General features: G+C 39.1%; 1 protein-coding gene and 1 pseudogene across 6 annotated transcripts in view; both read left to right on the forward strand.

The window, feature by feature from the left end:
* ARMH3 (armadillo like helical domain containing 3) overlaps positions 1–14,816 on the forward strand; it is a 169,181-nt gene that overhangs the window by 92,587 nt on the left and 61,778 nt on the right. The window lies entirely within an intron of this gene.
* LOC110077584 (large ribosomal subunit protein eL30 pseudogene) lies at positions 8,406–10,724 on the forward strand (annotated as a pseudogene).

Here is a 14,816-nt window from a genome sequence, read left to right on the forward strand (position 1 = left end):
ATAAACCTCTTCTAGTGGTGGTATAATGACTCAGCTTAACTTGTTCTCTGAGGTATATTTAACAAAAATGACCTTTGGCATATTGTTTCTGATAATCAAGCCTTGCAACATCTCAAATTGGTGAATAACAAAAGAGCAGGCAAACAGCTAAAAATGCAGTCTAGTTCTCTGTGTGGTTTCACATTAAAAGTTATTGCTGAGATTATGTCTGGGGTAGCTTTCTAAAATGTAGTCACACAAGTGAAATAAGAGATTGTGTTTCTGAAATAGAAGATGTTTCCCAATAACATGCGCGCAGGTGTCTTTTTTGGCTCTATGTACAGTAGGTTATGCTAGCAGATAACTACATCTCAGTCTGTGTGCTGCTAAATCCAACAGAAGAGGGAAGAGGAGATACAATTTCTTGGGTGTATGTATGTCATGACAATTTGGTGAAGCTGTTTAGAATGAAGTGTTATTGTGTGGCTGGTACATTTCATTGGGAAAAAAAAAGTAGGCCTCTGCCCCAGTCCCAATATCTGTATAGTACCTTAGGAAGATTGCATAGCTGTTGTTAGGCATAAGATTATCGTTTAGATAGAAAGTTGTTTAGGACACTGAAATTTTTGGTCTGGGAAATGAGAATGTAAAGTCTTTTGAACTTTACACAATTCAACTCCTCTTGAATATGAAATTGTGACTCTCATATCTAAGAAAAAAACTTTTTGAATGTCCTTTTTCACATGTGGACAGAAATTACAGTTTGAGACTAGGCTTTAGAGTTCTACTTGAAACATTAGCACCTTCTTCATTCTTTGGAACCAACGGCCCTTTTGTCCATGGCTACCTTATGAGAGCATCATGTAAAATTATAGTTATTTTTTCATTCTGTGGTATAAACCTACTTGGTAGTCCCAGCTAAGGTAGACTCATTGGATCGATTGTTGATAGTGAGTTAACACTGATGTAAACAACATCGGTTTAAAGGTCTACAGTATTCCAATTGGAATTTCCATATCTAGTATCAAGGGAACAGGGTGCTTGTTACGTGTGGTCAAGTCACCTCTGACTTCATTAATGGTTACCCTGTGAATGTGAGATCTCCAAGATGTCTTGTCCTTAACAGCCCTGCCCAGCTCTTGTAAACTTAAGCCTGTGGAAGTCAGCCCATCTTGTATTTGGTCTTTCTCTTTTCCTACTGTCTTCAACATTTCCCAACATTGTTATCTTTTCCAAAGAATTATGCCCAAAGTAGGACAGCCTCAGTCTCCTTGTTTTTTCCCCAAGAGATGATTCAGGGTGCCTGCCCTCTTTTAAAAGGCTTCCCTGTGGACATTCAAAGTTATTTTAAAAAATCTGTGAATTTCATCTCAAATGATGGGCAAGCATTTTTATTTGCAAGTATTGGATAGTCAGTTCATCGTATCTCTGAGCTTGCTTTTTTAGTGTACTTGTCTGGAATTGGAATCTGTCCACAATGCTTTTAGGACACTGAGAGAAGTTTTACAGTACACTCAGGAACTAATGCGGCTGAGCCTCATGTAGAAGTCAGAGAGGCTTAGTTGATAGCACTGTGCTTTGCTGGGTAGCTTTGATGCTTCTCGTATGCCCCCACCCTACTCCCTGTGTGCTAAAGGTCACATTGTATCAGGACATCTCGTTGCATTCATTTGGATGTGCAAAAGAGTGGGAAATGTGTCCAGCACTGTAGTACAGTTTAGAAGTGGCTGACTTAGTGTTTATGTTTCGGATATCAAGTGTTCAAAATGTGTCACAAATATTACCTTACAACTAATAAATCAAATGAAGAATTCATATGAGTTAATAGAGATGGAATAAAGAAGGAAGATTATTGGTCACAAAGAAAATAGACATAGCATTCAGGTAAATGTGTAGTCTGCTCCATATGCCATTGGATGTTTTCCATTGGCTTAACAAACAACTTTTGAAACTAAAGTGATATTTTGTGATATGAGGGGTGCATGTGGATCTGCTGTTTAAACTGAGTGAACAGTAACTTTTGTTGTTGTTTAATTGCTAAGTCGTGTCTGACTCTTCGTGGCCCCATGGACCAGAGCACGCCAGGCCCTCCTGTCTTTCACTGCCTCCCAGAGTTTGGTCAAATTCATATTGGTAGCTTTGATGATGCTGTCCAGCTATCTCGTCCTCTGTCGTCCCCTTCTCCTCCTGCCTTCACACTTTCCCAAACATCAGGGTCTTTTCCAGGGAGTCTTCTCTCCTCATGAGATGGCCAAAGTACTGGAACCTCAGCTTCATGATCTGCCCTTCCAGTGAGCACTCAGGGTTAATTTCCTTCAGAATGGATAGATTTGATCTCCTTGCAGTCCAAGGGACTCTCTAGTCTCCTCCAGCACCACAATTAAAAAGCATCAATTCTTTGGCGGTCAGCCTTCTTTATCATCCAGCTCTCACTTCCCTGCAACACTACTGGAAAAACCATCACTTTGACTATGTAGACCATCTACTACAAGGCCACAAAGAAGAGTTGGGGAAATCTGTCTTTTTCCTGTTTTTGCTTATATAGGTTAGATGTATGATTGAATAAACACATTTTCTGCTTCCAACAAGTTCCAGCTGGCTTTGAATCTAAGATTCAAATTCTTAAAAGGAATTTGAATTGCAAACCTCCTTACAACAATAGGACACAAGAAACAGTTTTCCCTTTTGTTGCTTAAATGGAAAAGAACAACAAGCATAATTATTATATCCTTAGTACTCTGACACTTGGGTTTGTTGAATAAGAGACACTCCAATATCCTATAATGTTTTAATTAATAGGTGATAAAATTGGGGTGGGGCTGATTTTGCTGAAGAAACAAATTTCCATTTTTGAAGCTTTTCCTCTAGGACTGAATTAACAAAGCATCAATTCATTAAGTACATCTGCTCATTAAGGTAACAAAGTGTCTATCTTCATTGCCAACTCAAAACAGTGATTATAGTGACTGGCACAGTTCCAATTCCCCAGATGAATAAGAACATGTTCAGCAAGAAAATAGTCCTGAGATAAAAGCAAAGATTACAGTCTTGTGTGCTTTGGAAGACACTGAAGAGTAAAAAGAGAAAATGGCTTAATGGTTAGAAGAACTGCTGTGTGCTGGATGTGTGACATTCAAGGAATGCCAGCTGATACAGCAGGGAATAAATTGTAACCAAACACTGGCTTTAAGAAAAAGGAATGCAAATTCAATGAGTCACCAAATGAATGTTTTCTTTCTGATTTTACAGGTGGCTTTTAAGCCAAGTACCTGTCTGTCTGTATTTGGCAGTCTATGAGGGCGGCAGATTATGAGAGCAGCTGGGCTTTGGCTGAGCAACTTTCTGTCCTCTTGGATCCAGTGCTGCTTTTCTGAAGCTTCCATTGTGTAGTTCATAATAGAAACAAATGCTGTACCTCTGGAGAGTATACACTGGGTCCAAAGGGACTGCCAGGGCCCTACACTTCTACTCAGCTCACTGTTTTCTGCATCCATCCCTTTTACTTCTCTATAACACTGAGGTGGTGATGTAGAAGCTGCTGTATTTTACCTTGGCCAGATCTAATCAGAACAAAGCAAACAAAAAATGACTTGTATAAATTATATAGAGCCCTGTGTGTATGCTTTATACAGGTTTTGTATAAAAGTCCCAAAATGGCAGAATATTTTATTATTAATTTATTTAAAATATTGTTACCCCATCTTTCTTCTAAAAATGGGACCCAAGGAAGCTTACATCATTAAAAACACAGTATGAAAGCTGAAAAAGCAGTAAACTATTCAAATATTATATGAGCCTCGTGGTGCAGTGGTTAAAACGCTGTACTGCAGCTAAAACTGTGCTCACGACCTGGGGTTCAAATCCCAGGTAGCCGGCTCAAGATTGACTCAGTCTTCCATCCTTCCGAGGTCGGTAAAATGAGTACCCAGCTTGCTGGTGGGGGAGGCAATGTGTAGCTTGTATAATTAAATTGTAAACCGCCCGGAGAGTGCTTGTAGCGCTGTGGGGCGGTATATAAGTCCAATAAATAAATAAATAAAAATAAATATTAGAGTATTAATAATAATATATTAAAATGTTAAGTAAAAACATTATAAAAAACAGATTAGAAACAACAAAACAAAGCATTCCATTTATTGTCTTCTAGACAGCCAGTCACTAAGGAAAACCTGCCTAAAGTGAAAGGTCTTTGCCTGATTGCAGAATAACGGCAAAGATGAGGCTAGCCTGGCCTCCTTTGGGAGGGAATTGCAGAACATGAGTGTAGCAACTCTCCTCCTCTGTTCCGAATCTAATGTACAATATGTGATGCTTTCAGTAATAGATTATGAATGCTGTGATTTCTTTTTTGCCCCAGGCCTCACATTTGTTCAAGGTGCTGAAACTGTGTGAAAGTGAAGGCTTCTATCACATAATTTGAATTATTGCTTATTTGTCATAAGGAATCTGAACTGTAGCAATACACCTTCCTTGGATAGCCTTTCTGGTAGACTGTGAGAACCCAAAGAATATGTTTCTTGGTGTTGATAAGTGATTAATTAGACCAGTGCTATCATTTTTGTGTGAATTACAGGGTCCCAAATTCAATGAGCACCCTGGAGCTGCCCAGGACAGGTGCATCTCCCAGAATTAAAAGTTTTTTGGGGGTATAAAACCTTCCCCCCTCAAAAACATCATCTTGTGCTCTCTAGAGTATGTGGGGTCTATGTCTTTTTTTTAAAAAAAAGTACAAACATTAGAGTATGCAAGTGACGTTTTCTCATTTGTTTTTTGAAAAACCCTGATTTAAAAAAAAAAAGAATTAGGAGGATTGTGGGAGTCAAAAAATGGGCATGTGTAGTACTCAGTCCTCTGTGGGTTGTCCACCCATGCTTTTAATGGAGAGAGCGTTGGTGCTGTCTATGGACTGAATGACAATAAAGGCTGCAGACAAAGAGTACTAATATGCCAAAGATTTGGAGTAAGGAAGAAACTGTATGGCTTTTCTCTTGCACGGCAGGGTGGGCAAAGTATGGCCTGTGGGGCACATGAAACTTCTGCGTCTGTGGCCCTTGGGGAGAGGGGAAAGTCAGTCTTTCATACCCTGGCTGAAACAATGGCACTAACATGTCATTGTTCAGCCCTTTTGCTATAATGGGGTGAAATTCCCTCTCCCTGAGCCTTCACAGCAAAAGCAAAACAAAAAACAAACAAAACAAAACAAAAAAACCCACCAGAAGTCGAAGTCTGAAACCCAGAAATGACCCTTTCCCCAAACCTTTCACATTTTGAAGGACTGGTATGACCTAAGATGAATCCTGTGGGTACTGGGCCCTGAAAAATTGCCCACTCCTGAGTTCTCTACTGTACAAATTAATATAAGTTTTGTTAAAGTGTGTACATTACATTTGGAATGTGATGCATGTGATGGTATACTGTATTAACTTTTCTCGTTGAATTTACTGTGCTTCCAAGGATATGGGGCACTACTAATGTGTGTCCATGGTGGAAGCAGTTTTTTATTTATACATATTATCCTTTGCTAAATTATTTAAAAGCTTGCTTATGATTTTCTGCCTTAGTTGATTTTCTCACTTTGTATTCTGAACTTTCGGTATTAATTTTTCGTGGCCCTATGAAACAAACCAGTGGGATGCAGGTGTGCTCTTCCAGCTTTTCAGGGCAGCATGCCTACCATAAGTTAGTTGTTATTGTTCTAATTGTTTAGAATTTGAAGTATTGGGGTTTTTTTTTTTTTTTTTTTGCTTCTGAGTCTATGTAGATATAATTGTTGCACCTTCCAGAGTATGTGCCACCTCTTGTTGCTTTTTCATTGCCCATACTGCTCAGCTGGAACTGTTAAAGATAGGTGGTCCAGAAGACCAGCATGGGGTACTGAACTGGAATCAAAATGATGTGGCATCAAATGAAAAGCTAATCCTTAAGTGCAGTTTATTAATTAAAGTTTAAGTTACTTGTAGTAGCTTTCCCCCTAATGTGGTTTCTTCTACTTAATTTTAACAAAAGTTTGCTAGAGAAGCTAAGTTCAGAAGAGAAATAGGAGTGCTTACCTCATTCTGCCTGTTATCGACAAACCTGTCAGCACGTTGGGTTTTATGGATGAGCTCCAGCTTTGAAGCATAATCATTTGTGTGAGAAAATGAGCTTGAATATGAGTAATGCTGTGCCTGACAATCTGACAGGGACCCCTTTTAATTTGCAACCGTAATTTTTCATTTCTCTCTCTCTCTCTCTCTCTCTCTCTCTCTCTCTCTCTCTCTCTCTCTCTCTCTCACACACACACACACACACACACACACACACACACACACACACACACACACACACACACACACACACACACACACACACACACACACACACACACACACACACACATTGTATTATTGGGGGGAATTCTGTTCAGCATAGCGTAGAGTAGACCCATTGAATGTTTGGTAAGTCAACTCTTCTATGAGTGTCATGAATTCAAATGGACCTATTCTAGTTCCAACTTACTATGTTAAAGTAAGTCACAAATAGAGTAGGTCTATTTGTATCAAAGGAATTCACGGAGTTCACTCACCTACTCTTCACTGACTCAATTGGCCTACTGTAGTACAGTGTAGTATGCTAAGCAACAAGATTTCAGCCCATATTTAAATGTGTGCACATATAATTAGATACACACATATATGTCTGAGTCCTGTACTACTGTATAAAACTGAGATTGTTAAGAATGCCTGCTTATGTATTTATTTATTTATTTATTGTTTATCCTACCCAACTAGTAGCAAGGCCACTATTCTGGGTGGCAAACAAATGACATAATATATAAATGCGAGTGCCATAATAAAATTAACATAGGACAACAGAAAAAAAGCTATTAAAAATTGGGTTCATGCATGCTACAGCAACGCTATGAGGACAAAAATGAGAGCAAAGCATAATATTCTACAGTGGCAGACAACATCAAGTTCACAAGCAACAGGGAAAAGAAAAAAACTGGTTACTGGAGACAGAATTAATCTGGAGTAAGACCATAAAAAGCTTGTGCAAACAGCCAGATTTTAATCTGTCTTTGAAAGCCAAGGAGGGGTGGGGGCTAATCAAACCTCAACGGGGAGTGAGTTCAAGAATGATGCAGCCACCACAGAAAAGGCCTGGTTTGGTAGCACAGAAATGTAATCAATGTGAATTAACCACTTGTTATGATGAAATTTCACACTCGATTTGGATTTTATATTATAGAAGACGAGGGCTAGAAGGGAACACAGCAGTCTTGAGTGCCTCTGCCTGCAAAATAGAAGACCACATCTAAAGCGTCCCTAACCTCTGTTTAAACACCCACAAATTAGAGAACCCACCACCCTACACAAGGAAGCTCTCACTGTCAGGAATTTTTTCCTAATATTGAACCGAAATCTCCTTTCCTGTAATTTAAATCCATTACTTTGGTTCTTATCTCTGGATCTGCAGAAAACAAGCTCCCCCCATTTCTCATGCACTCAACATGCACTCCTTCATTTGGTAGCCTCTCAGTCATCTACAAGTCCACTTAACAGTAGCCTCATCTATCCATCATTTTACCAACATGGCCATAAGAATATCATGAAGGACCTTGTCAAAAGCCTAGTTGAAGTTAAGATATACTACGTTTGCAGCATTCCCTCTATCAGCAAAGCTTGTGACTTTATTTAAATAAAGAGGTAAGATTAGTTTAGTGTGACTTGTTTTTAAGAAACGTGAGATAGATCTTAGAAATCACAGTGTTCTTTTCAATATGAGATTTATAATTCTTACTTATCATAGCCCTTTTCAGAGTTTTTTGAATAGAGAATACTCAGAAGTGGCTTTCCATTCCCTTCTAGGGCACCCTGGGACTATGCAGCTTGCCCAAGGCCACACAGGCTGGCTATACTTGTAGGAGGCACAGTGGGGAATCAAACTCCCAACCTCTGGCTCCGCACTCAGATACCTAAACCACTGAGCTATCTAGCCCACTTTAGATGTTAGAAATTCCTCTCTCATCCAGATTTTTACTTTGGTTTTTAAGGCAGGAGTTTAGTGATTGTTCTTTTGCAAATGTCAAGACCTTGCATGTATTATGATGTAGAAATTTGCTCTGTGTGGGCTAACACTGTTACCTTCTAACTGACTTTGATAATTTTGCATATATTCTTAACTAATAAACTTCTTCAGCATGAGACACTTCCCATTTCTATGCTATCTGAGAATGTATAACTTAACACAGGTTTCTGGCTGCACTGCATTTGTCCGCCTTGCCTTGGCCTGAGAAAATAATTTTGAACAGAAGCACTCATAGTTGAATATTACTGTCTTGATCTCCTCATTATTCTTTAGTCAGTGGCACAGCTTTGTGGACTCCAGGAATCTATCATTTGAATTGATTCAGAGTGACAGCAAGAGAAGGTGGTGGAAACTGCATGCGTTTCTTCACATCTGCCTCATCTCAGATGAATTCAGTGGGTGTTGTTAAGATTAATCTCTTGCAGCAAAATGTATTGCAGTATGGCACTGTGTGTGGAAAAGAAAAGGTTTGCTGCTGGTCTTTCTTTATCCATATCAGTGTTGCAGAATTTAACATTATAGATGTGTATGGAATATAGGTAAAATTAAAAACAAATTAAAATTTTAAGATAATTAGACTATTTTTGACCAGAGACAGGCTATTTCAATAGTGTTATCTTGGCCATTTGCTAATTTTGCAGGTTTTCTGCCATTCCTAAGAAACGAGGTTTTTGTCTTTTGTAGTTTTGTAAATATCGTGAAAGTACAGAGTAGAGTTCCTCACTAAAGGGAACCATGAGCATTTTCCTTGTGTTTTTTTTTAATTTAGGCCATTGACAATACAACTTCCAAGTAATAATGCACAACACAACAAATTATTTGTGCAACTAGAGCTACAATAACGGTAAAAGAATGCTAGGTGCTAAGAAGCAGTGCAGTGAGTTCTTTTTAAACCAACTTCTGATCATAAGTGACAAAATTCTTGTTAAAAGAAAAAATAACAGGAAATATCTTTACATATATTGTATTTCTTTGCTTCCATAAAAATGCGCTGGAATTAGCTGGGGAAAAACTGATATATTTTAATTTAAGTAAATAAAATTAAGTACTATTACTGTAAAAGGAGCAAGACACCTGATACATTAACCAGAAAAGTGTGGTATATATTTGAGAAAATTAATGTGTAGATAAGTTTGTGCATAAACTAGTCATTTGTGCATAACGATTTGCCTAGTGCCAGTAACTCAGTGAGTATGCATCTCAGTTTCCCAAGCTTTCTTACTGGATATCGCTGAAGTAATGTCTGTGCAGAAAATTCATGTGTGGTGCTCTCTACATTACTTTATGGGTGTAGGCAACTGGTGCTTTTCAGATGTTGAAGATTGTAGATGCAATACTCTCTGGCACTGATAGGAATTACAGTCCAAAGTTTCTTGCCTACCACAACTTAACTGAATGTTCCTGCGATAAAACATTTTGTATATGAACGTCTTTTATACTAAGTTTCTGGTTTATGCTCTTTCTGTGTTAAATAACATAGACTGCAACATGAATTGGAAAGTTAACATTCTATTTCTTCAGTGTTTATCATTGTCTAAATTAGGGTGTAGACCAGTTGCACTCTGATGGCCAAAAATTGCTCTTATGTACAGGCAGTGATAGCAGTCTCTCCTGTAAAATTTAGATCATCTGACAAATTGGCTACAATGCATTGGTGATGATAAATGTAATCTCCTTAAAGCTGAAACCAATTCATTTGACTTAATATTTCCAGGATTAATTGCTTGCTCGGTTAAATTGCTCTATAAAAATGCATACTTTTAAAAATCTAATTGCTTCATGGCATGACTAGTTAAACCATTCTGTGCCTTTGTATGTTAATTACACTGCCTTTTTCTTTACTTTAATTATTATTAATTCCGGCACAGCAAGTTTTCCTTTTAGATTTTTGTCTGCTTCTTTAGAATCCCAGTGCTGTTTTCTCTTTAAACATCATGCTATGCTTTAGAAAAAGAACAAACAGTGCTGCTGAATAAAGGCAGGGTAACTCCTCCCTTACCACCTATTATTTCTTTTAGGCGCTCATAGCTGCTGGATACTGTTTAATATTAAAATGCATTAGTTGTTTTTCCACAGAACATGCAAAAAGTACAATAGAGAATATAATATAAAAACAGAAAATTAAATCGGATTGGATAACGGCTACAACAAAGCCACCAGTCTCAAGAAAACTGTTTTGGAAGGAGGACCTAATTGACAATGAGTGCCTGTCTTGAAGGCACTTTGGTAGCAGCAGGGCCAGTATGAGTTGGTAGGATGTGGTTGCCAAGAAGACAAAAAATTCTATATAGAGTCCATAAACTGAAGGCTTCCACTGGTTATGAAAAGTGGCAAATACATACTGGGATACAAACAAACTGAAAATGACCCAGCAGGCCAAACCGAAGTTGGTCATCCTAGCCAACAACTGTCCTGCTCTGAGGAAATTAGAAATTGAATACTATGCCATGTTGGCCAAAACTGGTGTACACCACTATAGTTACAACAATATTGAACTAGGTACAGCTTGTGGAAAGTACTACAGAGCACTGCATGTACACTGGCCCTCATTGACCCAGGTGATCCTGCTGTCATTAGAAGCATGCTAGAACAAGCCAATGAGAAGTAAATAAGGCATTGCATTTGACTGAAATGTCTGTAATGGCACTATGAGTCAGAGATTTAATATTCCTCCCGGCATACCAGTAACCCAAAACACCCATTTTTTGACCTCACACAATATATGATGTATCTATATGTCAGATATAGTTGTGAAGCTGAACAATGTCATGATCTTAGTATGTGTTGATGTTACAGAAGCCATAATGTCAGGAAGATCATTGTTTTGTAGAAGATGCAAGTATTGAGAGCTGTTGGCAGGACCTCCTTATACATGCCTTTTTGCTATAGAACTGAGGTGTGTATATGTATGTTATATTTTAGGTATGTGTGCCTTGGTCCCTGCTAGGGGAGAAAGGTGGAATAAAAATCAAATATTTTATGAGCTTGAATACATGAATTTGTTGTGCCCAGTACAAATATCGCAACGCTGTTGTGCAGACAGATCGTTGTTGCCTATGACTAATTGTTTTAGAAACTTTAGAAATTCTACTAGCTTCTTGCAGATTTGAGCAGCTCTGTTTTTCACATGCATCTTAGCAGAGAAGCATCCCATCTTTTTTTCTCTCCTCTGCCTGAACTTTTGGTCATATTTGAATCGTTCACACTTGAGTCTGAAGATATGCAGCAGGTGTATATGGGTCAGGCTGCCTTGGAAACCTGTAAAGAACTTTTGCAGCACCACAGCAGCTTAATTAGGCATTAGCCACAATGGAAAAACTACAAGTGTTCACAAAATACAACTGGATAATGTGGATTAATTAATAATTATGTGCCATCAAGTTTATGTTGACGTATGATGACCCTCCAAGGATTTTCTAGATATACAATATTCAGAAAAAGTTTACCTACTGGTGCTGCTCTGAGGCTATGTAGTTTACACAAGGCAACACAGATGGCAGAGCACATAATCCCATCAGCTGCACATACAGTGGGTGATCTTGACTGGCACTTCTTCTGGAAGGCATGTTGGGGATTTGAATTTCTGGCCCCTGATTATAGCTGCTGCAATCCACTGAGTTATATTACATGCCGATTCAGGTTGGATATGTGGTGATAGGCAGGAACTGAATAAAAGTAGGAATTTGCAAATAAAGTCTCTTAATAATGACAATTCCTTGAGTAGTAGCTGGTATACAGTAAGTTGCGCAAGCAACTTGTGGAGTCTAGATGTTATTACAGACAGTAGATGTTATAATGGATTGATGGGAAATTTGTGGAGGGGGAAGGTTAAGTTTAACATATTCTTCTGTGATCCTCTTTACTTTTTAAGGGTCTGGTAATCAGATTTATGAAGAAGTGCTAATTTGACTTAATAAAACTGTGATTGTGCAATAATAAAATTTAAATACATACAAGTTAATGATCACACAACATTAGTTGGATCCCATGATGCACAATTTCTGCTAGGAAGCCAGCAGCAATGGAGGCAAGGTCAGATTGCTCTTCTGTGAAAAATCAGGGCTGTAATGAGCTAGTTCATCTCAGGGGTTATGATTCTGTCTGGCTATGTCAATTATCCAAAAATGGCTACATATGTTTTCTTTTAAAGTTTAGTGCCCAGAGGTGTGTCTCTAAGATTTTTCTGTCTTACATTACACAGTGCCCAGAGCTAATTGGGTGGTAAATAAATAAATAAATAAATAAATAAATAAATAAATAAATAAATAAATAAATAAATAAGGTAACACATCTTTGTGTATAAAATAATTATTTCTCCTTGAGTTTAAAAGCCCATGATAGTAAGATATAGGAATTGAAGTCTGCTATGTGAATGTTCTGGGGGTAGGGATGATGAAATGGGAAAAAATGGCTTGCTAACATAGCTAATCTAATTGTAGTAAGAAGTTGCACATGAAGCTATAGCATTAATAAGTTTTTTTTATTATTTTATCATTGCAAATTATGTGTGTGTAAATACAGATATTTGGGTACTGTAGTAGAAAATGATAGCCACCCTTCTAGAACAATAGCTTTTTACTTGATATGTAAATAGTTGAGACTTCTATTTTGTAGAAATAAATCAAAGATGCAGCCCTACATCAAAGGGCTGTGTGCATAATCCTGACTAGAGATGGGCTTGAATTAATTCAGAACCCACTATCCAAATATCTCTTCAACCCTCAGTCTGGTGGAACCACTCACTTTTTGTCACACACTGTCAGGGTCCTTCATTACTGGTGGTGCACCAATCCAGGCAGGAGCTTGGGCTGCTGGTCCCTGTCTCCAAGAATCCCCTTCCCACCTCTTTCACGAGTGGATCACTGCCTCCAGAGGCAGAGACTGGCTGACTGAGCTCCTGCCTGGATTGGCACACTGCCAATGATGAAGGACCCTGATGAAAGGTGAGTGGTTCCACCGGTCTGAGGGTGACCCATCTCTAATCCTGACATTGATGTGTCCAGTTTTTTTGGCACAGAGGAAATTATTTTAAAAAGCTATATGTTTGTTTGTTCAGTCGTTTAGTCGTGTCCGACTCTTCGTGACCCCATGGACCAGAGCACGCCAGGCCCTCCTATCTTCCACCGCCTCCCGGAGTTGTGTCAAATTCATGTTGGTTGCTTCGATGACACTGTCCAACCATCTCATCCTCGGTCGTCCCCTTCTCCTCTTGCCTTCACACTTTCCCAACATCAAAGTCTTTTCCAAGGAGTCTTCTCTTCTCATGAGATGGCCAAAGTACTGGAGCCTCAGCTTCAGGATCTGTCCTTCCAATGAGCACTCGGAGTTGATTTCCTTTAGAATTGATAGGTTTGTTCTCTTTCTAGTCCAGGGAACTCTCAAGAGTCTCCTCCAGCACCACAATTCAAAGGCATCAATTCTTCGGCGGTCAGCTTTCTTTATGGTCCAGCTCTCACTTCCATACAACACTACAGGAAAAACCATAGCTTTGACTATTCGGACTTTTGTTGGCAAGGTGATGTCTCTGCTTTTTAAGATGCTGTCAAGGTTTGTCATTGCTTTCCTCCCAAGAAGCAGGCGTCTTTTAATTTCGGGGCTGCTGTCTCCATCTGCAGTGATCATGGAGCCCAAGAAAGTAAAATCTGTCACTGCCTCCATATCTTCCCCTTCTATTTCCCAGGAGGTGATGGGACCAGTGGCCATGATCTTAGTTTTTTTGATGTTGAGTTTCAGACCGTTTTTTGCACTCTCGTCTTTCACCCTCATTACAAGGTTCTTTAGTTCCTCCTCACTTTCCGCCATCAGAGTGGTATCATCTGCATATCGGAGGTTGTTGATATTTCTTCCTGCAATCTTAATTCCACCCATTCCAGTCCAGCCTTCCGCATGATGTATTCTGCATATAAGTTAAATAAGCAGGGTGACAATATACAGCCTTGTCGTACTCCTTTCCCAATTTTGAACCAATCCGTTGTTCCATATCCAGTTCTAACTGTTGCTTCCTGTCCCACATATAGGTTTCTCAGGAGATGGATAAGGTGGTCAGGCACGCCCATTTCTTTTAGGACTTGCCATAGTTTGCTGTGGTCCACACAGTCAAAGGCTTTTGCATAGTAAATGAAGCAGAAGTAGATGTTTTTCTGGAACTCTCTGGCTTTCTCCATAATCCAGCGCATGTTGGCAATTTGGTCTCGAGTTCCTCTGCCCCTTCGGAATCCCGCTTGTACTTCTGGGAGTTCTCGGTCCACATACTGCTGAAGCCTACCTTGGAGGATTTTGAGCATAACCTTGCTGGCGTGTGAGATGAGTGCAATTGTCCGGTAGTTGGAGCATTCTTTGGCACTGCCCTTCTTTGGTATTGGGATGTAGACTGATCTTTTCCAGTCCTCTGGCCACTGTTGAGTTTTCCAAACTTGTTGGCATATTGAATGTAGCACCTTAACAGCACCATCCTTTAAGATTTTAAATAGTTAGACTGGAATGCCATCACCTCCACTGGCCTTGTTGTTAACCAGGCTTTCTAAGGCCCACTTGACCTCACTCTCCAGGATGTCTGGCTCTAGGTCAGCAACTATATTGTCTGGGTTGTCCGGGATATCCAAAACGTTCTGATATAATTCCTCTGTGTATTCTTGCCACCTCTTCTTGATGTCTTCTGCTTCTGTGAGGTCCCTTCCATTTTTGTCTTTTATCATGTCCATCTTTGCACAAAATTTTCCTCTAATATCTCCAATTTTCCTGAACAGATATCTGGTTTTTCCTTTTCT

Source organism: Pogona vitticeps, chromosome 3 (genome assembly GCF_051106095.1).
Source record: "Pogona vitticeps strain Pit_001003342236 chromosome 3, PviZW2.1, whole genome shotgun sequence".
In the NCBI taxonomy this organism is placed as follows: domain Eukaryota; kingdom Metazoa; phylum Chordata; class Lepidosauria; order Squamata; family Agamidae; genus Pogona; species Pogona vitticeps.